General features: G+C 45.2%; 1 long non-coding RNA gene across 1 annotated transcript; it reads left to right on the forward strand.

Annotated features, from left to right (window-relative positions):
* Positions 1 to 1,123: 1,123 nt before the first annotated feature.
* LOC140581545 (uncharacterized) lies at positions 1,124 to 12,391 on the forward strand. The gene is made up of 3 exons (XR_011984647.1): positions 1,124 to 2,956; positions 3,703 to 4,332; positions 12,356 to 12,391. It is a non-coding gene; the product is annotated as an uncharacterized lncRNA (long non-coding RNA).
* The last annotated feature ends 42 nt before the right edge of the window (positions 12,392 to 12,433 follow it).

Consider the following 12,433-nt stretch of genomic DNA (forward strand, 5'->3'; position numbering starts at 1 on the left):
TCAGACTGGATGGATTATTGTTGCAAATGACAGCCGCAGGCAACATTTATATTCCCATGAGTGGGAAATGCCACAGTCAAGGTGAGGCCTGGGATGATTGTGAGAAAAATAAGTGGCAAAGAATCCTAGTGCTGGAAATGACATTCTTTTGTCTCAAGGCCAATTGTTCTAGCAGTTATTAAAAAAAGAAATAATTCCACCGATGTTCGACAAACTGATTATGATTTGGTGACAACGTCTTGTGGGTACAGTCATGCAGTGCTCATGCAAAAAAAAAAAAATAATTAAAATAGAAGTGTTGGAATGTCGCTTCTGGATAACTGGGCTATGCCTTTGTCAAACTTTATTCTCAGATTTTCATATCTAGATAACATAGTCTTTAATTTCACCCTAGTTAGCCCTTTATATAAATCTAGCCCACATAGTATAAAATTAACAAAAAAGTGAAAAAATGTACAAGACCAAAAAAAAATAAAAAATAGACTAATGAAATTTTGCAGAAAGGGTCTGAACTGCCTGACAAACCATGTGATTATTCATGTTTTAAAGTACCGTGATCTGAGTACAAAGAGGACTGCTGGACATCGACTCCACCAGAACATTTGTCTTACATGGTATTAAATTATGGTTTAAATATAAAAATGGTGCAAAGGCCCCTCAGTTATGTGTGTTGACTGGAAAAGCTTCCATTTGGGTTTAACTGTAACAAACTCCGTGCAAAAGGCGCTGGTGTCCAGCGCATATTTATAGTTGCCGGACTTAGCAGCCAGCATAGGGACAGTCGTAAAATGAAGAATGGTATGTTATTGGTAGTTTGGATGTTACCAGTATTGGCTGGCATGTGGGCAGACGTCTTGAGAATAACTCGCAGGATCCGTGGCACGTGGGCGAGTAACAAATCAGAGGAGAGGGCTGTTGTGGGGGAGGAATTTCTTTTTAAAAGTCCCCCCATGAACAGTCCTGCTTTCTCGTTCTTTCTTTTTTTTTTTTTTTTTTTGCTTACATCATAAAAACCAAGGTGCATTCTGGGAGAAGGCGAAGGAGTGAAGTTTCGATATGATTGTGGCTGTCAAGTTGTGTTTTCAAACGTAATTCTGAAATTTTCCCTGCTCTCTGACCTCTTTTGCATTGCGAGTCCGGTCTGCTGAAACATTCCTGTGCATTTACGCCGCGGTGAGTTTGGGTTGCATCTCCATTGCATTTCCCCGCAGCACTTGGAACCAAGGGCCTGGCATTTTGCCATTGCTGTGGGGGGTTTGTGTGGTTGCCCAAGTTGGATGATCTCCCCATGTTTCCTTTGGCTTGTCTGGGGTTCTGGGATTTTGGGGGAATTGGCATCCTGAAGTTGTCTTGTGTTGATATGTCCTTCTGGGTGTTCTGGGTTATCCCTGACCAAAATCTACGGTGAGCAAGCCAGAGGCGAAGGTGGCAAGGAAAAACTCCCTAGAAGGGAGAAACCTTGGGAGGAACCAGACTCAAAGGGGGAGCCCATCCTCCAGGGGCCGGCAGAGGAAGTCAAATGAGCAAGTCCAATTCACACTGTCCAAATTTTAAGATTTCAAATTTTAAGTCTCAATGCAGGGGGCAGGCAGGTGCTGGCAGGCATGTGCTGGTGCTGCTTCTGGGGGCAGGATGAACAGTGGCACAGCAGCAGGGAAGGAAGGAGAGACGTCAGAGCGACAAAGGGCAGCCGGGCCGGAAGCACGTCACAGGCAGTACAGGCATCACAGGCAGCAGGATACCCAGATTATCTTGATTTTTTTGGGTCTCCAGGCAGCACAGCCCAGGAGGGGAAGGGGAAATAAAAAGTTCATTAGCCAAAGGAGAGGAGACTGGAGGTAGTGCAGTTAGGTGAATACAGTGTGTAAGTTCCGGCAGTGCAGTTAGGTGAGTGCAGTGTGTAAGTTCCGGCAGTGCAGTTAGGTGAGTGCAGTGTGTAAGTTCCGGCAATGCAGTTATATGAGTACAGTGTGTAAGTTCCGGCAGTGCAGTTAGGTGAGTACAGTGTGTAAGTTCCGGCAGTGCAGTTAGGTGAGTGCAGTGTGTAAGTTCCGGCAGTGCAGTTAGGTGAGTGCAGTGTGTAAGTTCCTGCAGTGCAGTTAGGTGAGTGCAGTGTGTAAGTTCCGGCAGATACGGCTGCGACAGCAGAAGTAGGCGGGAGAGGCGGGGGGGAACGCAGGCGTGGGGAGTCCCTGAAACATCAACCCTATCCTAGGATAGGCCCGGACTAGGCATCTGGCATACTGGGCGTTTTCCAGGTGGGCCGTTGGGTTAGTTGGGTTTTGCCCCAGTTCAGCGATATTTAGCGTGGGTGTATAAATGTGGTCGGCCATTTTTAATCCCAGTTTAGCTCCAGGCTCCAGAATCCTTAAAACCCTCTATTATCAGTTGTAGGAGATGGGAGGCTGATAACCCTTACATATGTTGACCTCTGCTTTGTATATTTTATATATACTGCATATCCCTTTAAGTTTATACAGATGCTTTTATCATATATGTATCTGACCCCTGAGGTGCAACAAAGAAAGATCAAAAAACAACTAGTCTTCGTGGATCTCTTACCTGCATCTGAAAGCATAAAATTCAAGGTACTGCAAGTCGGTGACACTAAGGGTAATTACTTATGCACACTGGGAAATTATATAGTTTAGTTTCTTGCTGTTCAATCAGGCCTGTTTGCACGCATGAATATGAAAAGTAACTCCTTAGTCCCAAGCTGTCTCTGACCTTTCGCCTAGATATTGTGCAACAGGCAGCGAAGGGGAGCAGTGAGCGACGGGTTGGGTTCCCGACGCTACGAGCCACGCCAAGCGAGGACGCGGCGGGATGGTGCTGGCTGCAGCGAGTGATGACGGATCCCCCCCCTTCACCTGAGAGGCTTGGCAGCGCCCTGCCGTAATTCAATTCAGGCGTTCCACACCAACCACTGCACCCCCCTGGCCGGCTCATACCACTGGTAGGCTGTCGGGGGGGAGCACTTCAACTCTTTGACCGCTTTTAAAGTTTAAATCATAATCTACTGTAAACTGTATGATACATGATGCTTTTTCACGGGTGTAAGTCTGTTCTTGTGGATGTTAGTATTATGAAATACGCTCAGGCCTTGCTCTGCCTGACTGGGACGCTTCACTGGAGTCACTGGAGCATCAGGTGTCAGTATGTGCTGCAGGAGAGTGGAGGGGAATTCCAGATGCACCACCTTTTGCAAGCTCCTCCCCCTCCCCCAATACCCTGTCCTTCCTAGCTTCTGTTTTGTTACCCACAGGGAAATGCCCACTCTTAGGTAACGGTGGCGGAGGGGGGGGGGGGGGGGAGGGGGCTAATCAGTAGGTATGGTGTTAGATTTGTACTCTCCATGTCTGAACCACACCTCCAGGTGGCGCTGTTGGGAAATGGTGTTCAATCAGCATCGGATGTGTGTTTGTGTCGGGAGGGGGGGGGCAGCCTGGGGCGAGAGCATCGGAACCAGGGAGAATGGGTATTTAATTTGGGTTTTTTTTGCCATTTGCACAGGTCTTTTGGAATGCTTCTTTTCACTTACCCTATCTTGCTCTCCATAGCTTTGGTGGGGGGGTGACAGCACAGGATCAGCTAACGTGAAGCTCCCCTGGAGCTGGGGGGGTAAGGGCCTTGCTCGAGGGCCCACCGACATGTGACTGTTCTGCAGCAGTCGGGGCTCAACCAGTGATCTTCTGCCCGCAGGTGCAGAGACGTGGGTCTCTGAGCCGCTCACCTCCCCACCATGGACGAAGCCATGGATCATCTCGATCCTTCTCATTTGCACATCTGACCCTGAGCTTTCGCGGTGCCTTAGAGCAGATGTTCAACCACACAAATCTCCAGCAACCTCCATATAACCCACGATGCGGCACTGAAATTTTTATGTCACTTCCTAAATAAGCTGGAAATAGTGCGGTGCTTCACGTGGGAAACACATCCTCCACCACTGCTGTTTGGTTCCACCTCCTTCATCGCTGCTAATCAACACTCTGGAGTTTCAAAGTAAATAAATAGATAAATCTGTGCTGGTATTTCTCTGATAATTTTGTACGGCTGGGGGAGTTCCCTGGCGCCGCCGCGGGCGGGGGGTAAATCCCCGACCACAACCAAGTCGTACCAGTACGTGTGGTGACAGTAGTGTCACTGGTGGAGTTCCCCTTTGTTTTGGCCAGGGGTACAGGTGTGACTGGGACCGTTCTCTCACAGATGTGGGCTGTCGGCTGAAGGCCGAGGCGGCTGCGGAATCAAAACTGGAAATATATACAGAATTGGCCGCATCACCATTTATCTAAGCTGCCTTTCACACTGGCAATAATCAAGGAGGTGGATCAAGTAAGTTTATTCACTGATTTCAGTTTTTCTCTCTGGTACTGTATGTAATATTGCCTGTTCGTTCTTGTGCATTTTACGGCATTGGTCAGGGAAGTTCAATTTCTTACAAAAATGAATCTTTCATTCATTCATTCATTCATTCATTCATTCTTTCATCCTCTGCCGCTTATCTAGGGTTATGCTTAGTCTGTCTGCCACCTGGGAATCTTATTAACTCTTTATGTCGTACGTATGTAGCGTTTTTACTGGGGGTTGCTGGGTTAGTGGTGAGGTTGTGGGATAAATTAACAATTATATGATTATTATAAACATTTGTACATTTAAGTACTAGTTTTCAATGTGTATTTAGTAATCTATGTTATATTAAAGATGTTTTGTATGTATTGCCTAAATATAAATCCTTAGCAATGTATATTACATTTCTTTTCACTTTCCTGGATGGAAAGTGATTTACTGCTTCAGTAAACACTTCCTGGCGCCCTCTGAACCTCTATCTGACCACATTTTCGGGCCCGATGCGCTCGTGCCGCCGGGCCCTCTGCGTCCGCGCTGACATCCTGCCCACAGCTTCCTGGGTTCTGAGAATCCGGGCGTGGACTGGCTGCCACGTTCATGCAGAAAGAATGCAGACACACCTTCCTAATGTGCCCCCCGCACACCATGCGTGCTAGCCAACAGGGGGCGCTGAGCACCCCCCCCCCCCCTCAGGGGAGTGAGGGCTGATTGGCTGTGGGGGGAGGTAGCTTCTATCTGCTTCATCTGGTGATTAATGCTTCTCGTCTTGCCCTAACTGCCCCCTCTCAGCCCCGAGGCAAACCTGCCCCACCCCTACTGAGGCACGTGGAGGTTTTGGCGGTGGTGGGGGGGGGGGGGGGTGAGATGGCTGTCAGCTCCAGTGTGGGCCTTAGTTGGCAGCTGGGGAGAGGCTAACCATCGTTACGCCCTCAGACACATCCTTTGATAAAAGACCGCAAAGAGCGCTGTCTCTGCTCCCCGCCACGCCCAAACCCCTCCCAGGGATGATGTAGGTGCGCTCCTCTTTTATAGCTGCCATGGGGGGAGATGTTGCTATTGTGAAGAGTTTACGTTCGACCCAAACCACCTTCCCCGAATGTTTTTTTTTTCCCCTTTTTCTAGCTGCAGGGCATCAATTTAGCACAGCACCTGCCCCCCCCCCCCCGTGGAAGTTTCTCCACACATCTTTCAGTAAGTGTCTCCTTTCTTTGGTGGGCGGATTTTAAGGGGCGGGTTGGAATAACGCAAAGGAATGTGACCGTGCACCACTCGGGCCCCCAAACAGCTGATCCTCCCCCCCCCATCTGCTGGAGGTTCCAGAGAGAGGAAGCCACTCTGGAGATCTTCCTTTTATTCTTTACCCCATATCCAGGCTGGAGCTCTGTGCTGGTTTCAAGCCTCATTAAGTTTGGGGTCTGTCGGTGTAACCTCCATGTTGAACAATCAGTAACACGCGTGTCCGGATGCTTATAAATACTGTCTCGGTGATAATTATGAGTCTCCAGGCCAGTGTTAGTGCATGCAAATGCGTAGGTTTGGTTTCAACATTGCTAGGGACCAGAGGTGGACATTTCAGGTCCAGAGAGTACAAATCCATACCAAGATTTTGTTTCAACCAACCACTGCCCCAGTTGAGTATAAAGAGTCACAAGCACTGAGTACTCAACTGGTACTCAGTGCCTGAGTACCAGCTCAGTTGTTTTGTTGGTTGAAACAAAATCTTGGTCTGGAATTATACTCTAGGGACCAAATCAGCCCCGAAACCCCCCCACCCCGCCTCAGTAAACACACATAGTACTCCCTCAGTATTAATAGGTGCATGTTCCTACCATCCATACCCAAATATATGCCCGTGACATGAATCATTGACACACAGATGTCACTTACCATGTAGGATATGAGGCTCAGATATCACATGTAATGTTATGGTGCTACAGTACAATTTATAATAGCAGCTCCCGCCAGTCATAATAATCCAGAGACTATTCTGGGATGTATGTAAAGCAATGTGGCCCCAAACTGGATGTAAGATAAGACCCACACCCTGGAGGTGTGAGACAATAGCTGAATTCCACAATTTATTAAAAAGTAATTTATCTATTGCATTTTTTTTAAAGAGTTGATCATTCATTACAGTTTTCACCTCTAATTTCTAACTGTCCTGTTTTCTTTTTCAAAACATATGTGGAATAATTAATCAAGAAATAGTGCCAAAAAATAATAGATAGTTAATGCAAAGGACAAATGTTTAATACCGTGGAAGTGAAGAGTTATTAAATATTGATTCAAACAAAAACCAAATATGGTCTTTTCCTGCACCCTGTATGAACTTTGAAACGTATGAGTGCTCCATGTGATCTTTCATTCGAGCTCTGCAGAGCTCTGCAGATAGCTGTTTATTAAGTTGGTTCTGCACCTATTGTACTGACAGTCAAAGGAGCAGAGGAGCTCCGCCCATAGGAGGAATTTCTTGTAAATCGTCAGATCAAAAAAAAAAAAGAAAAGGTTTCCCTTCATCCCCACCAGTTAGCCTTAAGCAAGCGCAAAATAAATTTTTATGAGGCGGAACAAAAGCCATTTTGATTTGGTTTTAATTTTTCTTCATTTCAGCAATGAAAAATGCTTGACTGAATCTTTTTTTCCCTCGCATTTTTTTTAATTGCCTGGATTGTTTGTTCTGGTGCAAAAAATGGAACCCTTACAGCCCCTATCTTCTCGAAACTGCTTTTCTTCTTCAAGTTCGGCTGGAATGTCGTCACAGGCGTGATCTTCAATGGAAAGCCTTGATCTCAGACGCTGAGTGTTTTGGGAAACGTCAGCCAGCGTGCCAGGGAAATGCATCTCCTGTTTTCTTAGAACTCACTGAATGAAAAACACATGAAACAGATCATAAGGTTACTAATAGAAAGATGAATTGTGACCATACTTTAAGTGAGGGACGTAGATGTTATTCATTTCCCACTTCTGCTCTGCTATGGCTGCTTCTACCTGGCAATTATTTCCTTTAAATCATTGTAGGTCTTAAAGGGAGGGGCTTTAAATCATTGCAGGTCTTAAAGGGAGGGGCAGGGTCTTCAAGGATCAATACAGGATGTTCTGGCTGTCCAATAAAACAGTTCACCTGGAGCAGGCCAGTCACAAAACAGGTGTGTGCCCTGTCCCCTGATCTTTTAGCAAACTGTTTATTACATGTCTGAAAGCTTTCTTTGACATACACAGTATATGCGTATACAAATCTGCACACATATCTTCCTGCAAGTTATGCATCTATGTGGGTATCTCTGTTTTATATGTCTTCAGGATAGAGTGGGAAAGTTACTAATATGATAAAGTTTAGTTGAGGTGCCCCTGAGGAGAGGTTTGTGAACCAAAGTGATGTTCTTCTAGCTGTCCAACATCATATCAGTAACTTTGTGGAGAACGGAAGAAATTAGTGTTATTGTTTTATTGCGTTCTTTTGCTTATATTCAAATGTATCACTGTGTCTTTTTCCTGAACAAATATACACGTAGTAGCCAGATAAATAGTTTTAAACATTTTCTTTTTGCCTAAGACCTTTGCACGGTACTATAAACAGTAAACCATCTGGTCACAACATCTGGTAGTTCTGTAACTACAAATCCATCAACAGTTGCTGGATGTGTAGCTTCACGTGAGTTGCAGTCTCGAAGGTCATTCATGAAGAAGGACACAGCAAGGGGAAAAGCACATCACTAAGGCAGCATCAATGAAATTCCTACACTTTTCCAAAGTGTCAGTTGATACCTGCCCTGTGCATCAGACCTCTCAAGTGAGGAAGGCTTTTAAAGAGTCCGGTAACAGGTTCTGCTCGTTGGTGACAGGTAGCTAGCATCGTGTCAGTCCTGCGCAGGTGGATAGACGGATGTCCATCCCCCCATCCCCCAACCCTGGCCCGGCTCATGTCTGTCAGTGCGGACAGAGTCTAGCTGAAGGCAGGTCCCACGCGTCAGCAGCCTGTCACACGATATCCCACCAGGCCTTGCTGAGGGGGACCGAAACCAGGAAACCCTGAAAGCAAAACAGACGACAGATTCTGTAGTGTGAATGACTTCAGGTATGGTTTGGCCCCCTTGGCCTCTGGCATCAGTCACATCTCACTCACTCAAGTCTATGGTTGGACTCGTTTGGCCAGGGGTGGTGCTCTTCCATGGGGGGGGGGGGGGGGGGCTAGAAAAGTGGATCACTCCTTAGGAAGCAGAGCTACATGCTAATAGCATCCAGGCTAATTCAGTACCTATAGGCTGCCATTGCAAATTGCGGTTCTGCAGAGAGGTATTGAGGTGACTCCTGTATATCTATGAATCAGAGGCCTTCCTGTACTCGCTCTCCATGTGACAACAACACAAGGGCACCTCCTCCAGTGAAGCCTGGAAAACCCAAGCCTGAGTCAACTGCAGCATTATAACCACTGACTAAAAAATACCTATTATGTAAATAACCATATTAATTACAAATTGTTTATTAATTATTGCAATTATTGCTGGGCAGTATACATGGTGTGGGGGTGCCGCTTTGTGCAGGCGTGTCTGCATTCCCTCGACGTGAAACGTTAAGTGTAAAGCAAGTCGGCGTGCATTTGCAAACAGGGTGACGACGAATGTCAACTTTTTAAACAAAAATCTGAATGCATGACTGGCCTGTGTGCCAACAAGGTGGATGACGGTGACCGTTAGTCATAAATTCCATGCATGCACTCTAAAGGAAAGGGGCAGCCTTGTTCTCCATAACTATAAGGACAATGGAGCATGTTCATTTCTTGGGAGCCACTGTCTCTGTCATCATTATTAATATAAAACCTGCTCAATATATATAGGATTGTGCTTAGTGTGTAACTAGTCAAACAGGTCTTGACTGACATGATTATCCTGTATTATAATCATCTCTAGCTATACTTGATGATTTGGACTGGTTCCTGTAACTGTCTTTGTTATAAAAAGCTACTGTAAACAGCTTCTTCAGCTCTCTTGCAAGATCGGTCCACACCTTCATCTGCATAGTTAGTATAGCAGTCATAAGTAAGTCTAGGTCTCTCTTTATGTCAGATCTCTATCTCTGCTATTTATGGGTCAGGAGTGTTGATTGGCCCTCTTTCAGATGCGGCTGGTCTTACCTAAGGCTCCTCTACTAAAGCTTTGCGCACCAGGACCTTTGACCGTTATTGAGGTCAAGCTGTCTTGCACATGGTGGGTGGGGGGGCTGGGGGGGGACATCTGTGCAAGGTACCTTTCGGGTCAAAGCAGAAGTGTATTCTCTGCCACAGCTGTTGTGTTGCCTGAGGTAGATGCTGCAAAGTTACATTTGGTGACTGTTTAAGAGGCCTGCAGAACACAATGCCTAGTGCACAAACAGGTAATACTGCTGCCTCATGACGCTGGACCTGTGCCAATATGATTAAGGACAGTAGCCAATTAAAAATAACTTGACGGAACAAAAACAAGAACCCAGGAAATACTGCAATGACAGAAGATCAGTTGACGTTTCCTTGTTTGGACGTTTTTTTAACTTTGTTTTCTGCCTGCTGCGGCAACCCCTTTAAGAAGTGACTATCTTCTGTTTTTTGGTGAATTCGCTATAAAGCATCTGTATTCATTTTGAGGTTGGTAAAATCAAACTGTACAAATAACTCTAGCTAAGCTCATTGAAGTTTATTATGCAACATCAGTGCTTTTTTATATTACTTCAGCACATTTAGAGATGTCTCCAAACATCTTGTTTTTCCATGTGTTGCAGTTGTATGGCATGGATATAGAGGAGTCTGTATAAACGCCCCAAAACATTGTCATAAGGCAACTCCTGTTACTTCTGAGTTGACCAGGTCGCACCCGTAAGAGTCCTGTCTCCTGAGTTGATAAAATGCAGTTTGCACAGTGTCTGCAAGGTCTTGTGAATTATTTTCACTTGTGCATCTCGAACCTGCAAACTTAACCGGCTTAAATACACCAGGATCTAAGTAATTTATTTAATTTAATCATTTATTTATTTATAAACAAAGCGACGGCCCCCAACACACAACGCTAGAGTCAGTATATAAAGACTGTTCCCACCTCTTGACTAACGTGACCGTGTTGTTCTAAACAGCACAAAGCATTGCGCCTTGCAGAAAAGCCCCATGGATTTAGTGGCTGCAGTTCGTAAGCCTTCTTAAAACCCACGTACCCCGCAAAAAAAGAAAAGCCTTTAGACGCACAGGGAGCGGAATGTGCGAGTGGGTCCGCAACCTTTCTGAGCGGATGTAAGACTGGCCCTAGACAGGTGAGCGCCAAATGCCCCATGGGGGCAAAGGAGCCTGAGCGGGTCTGGGTGTGGCTGGGGAAAGCTGGAGTTGAGGGGGTGGGGGTGTTAAAGCTCGATCGGTGTGGCCTCGGGGCAGAAGCATGAGAAATGGATTATCCCCCCCAACTCTCAGCCCTATGATTACACTCTACAGAAAAGGCATATCCTGAAAGTGGTTATGGCGAGAGAGCAGAAGACGATAACGATGCACAATACCCACGTAATGCTGTCTTTACCATTCTGAGGAGACGTCTGTGTCATTTTTGAGAAGTCTGTGTCCTTTTTAGGTTATTTTCTCCTTTATAGATGGGCATCTGGATTTCTGATGCTCTTCACCAGCGCGTAAAGTAATATGATGAGATAGCAATTTATTTTGAATTGTAACAAGGTAACCTTGATTTTAGTTTTGCATAAAGCAAATCAATGTATAAGATTATGCCTCGTGTTTAATATAAAGCCAGGTCATGCTGATAATCAGATAATCATAAGCATTAACCCAATAGCAAAAAGAAGAGCAGTAATAATATTCTTCAATGCCATAGGCAGACTAAGAAATAAATGGAAAACAGTTAAGATAAAGACTGCAAAAATTTTCTATGCAAATATGTCATCATCAAACTGCTGCCCTAGAACTCACTGTCCACGACCCATTTGGACACATATAACTCTGCTTTAAGGCCCCATAAGTAAACATTTGTGTAGAAAACAGGTTAAGTGTCCTGAACTGCAGCCGGTGATTGCAGTGCCATGGCTGTTGGGGTGGGCGGGGGGATTAATGGTTGTTTACTTTTTGTGTGACCCCCCCCCCCCCCCCCCACCTCCCCCCACAAGCCTATGTCAGGGTGGCCTGAGGCTGGCTGACAGGGTTGGGTCACTGCGATCCTATAGGCCCCAGTGCTCTGGGAACTGGGGTCAGAGGTCAGAAGAGGAGAGTGCGATTTTCAGTGAGAGGGGCGCAGGGTGGGGACAGTTTAACGTTTCAGGTGGTCACCTCCAAAAAAAAGGCTTTTTTTAACATCAGTCTTAGACCCTGGGGACAGCTGTAGTTGTAGAGTCTCAAAACATGGACCAATGACTATCACCCATTACATAAATGGTATATTACCCAGCATTTAATGCAATATACATGACACAATACACTGTATTAATAATTCTTTCATATAAATTTGTTGACAAATGCTTTTGATGCTCTTATCTGCATAAGTAATGTAGGTTTTGTTGAGTAAGTGAAGGCTTGAGTCCAGCTGATTAATATTTTTAAAGAGGTTGTTGAGTTTATATTATTTTTCTGGGTAAAGGCGACGTAAATTCAGTAAATTATTTGCCAGTACCTTCTTTTAACAGGAGCTGACGTCCATCTCTGTGAAGCTCTGCTGTAATGGAGAGATTCGGGGAGAAACATATTGATGAAAGGTCACTGTAATTTACTCCAAGGTGTTTAACATACATTTAGAACCAAGGTAAACTCAAAGTGAGGTTTCACTCCTGGATTATTACAATGGATGATGAAAATGCAACCTTCACCTCTGAGAATTCTACTTAAAAACAACTTTGTGATAATGCATCTCATGTACCCCATAAGCTACATTCAGGAGTAACTAATATCATTTGTTATGTTCATGTTTTCACAACCCTCTAAGCAGTGAATAGAATGCAGAAACATTTTGCACTGTAAAGAATTGTTTTAATGGATTTCAAAACATTTTCCCCACAGTGTCTCTGAGCCACAAGTAGACTGAGAAGAAACGGCTTGAGATAAAGGTAAAAAATTCTTCATTTTCTTTTTAGTTCG

This window comes from Paramormyrops kingsleyae, chromosome 21 (genome assembly GCF_048594095.1).
Source record: "Paramormyrops kingsleyae isolate MSU_618 chromosome 21, PKINGS_0.4, whole genome shotgun sequence".
NCBI lineage: Eukaryota > Metazoa > Chordata > Actinopteri > Osteoglossiformes > Mormyridae > Paramormyrops > Paramormyrops kingsleyae.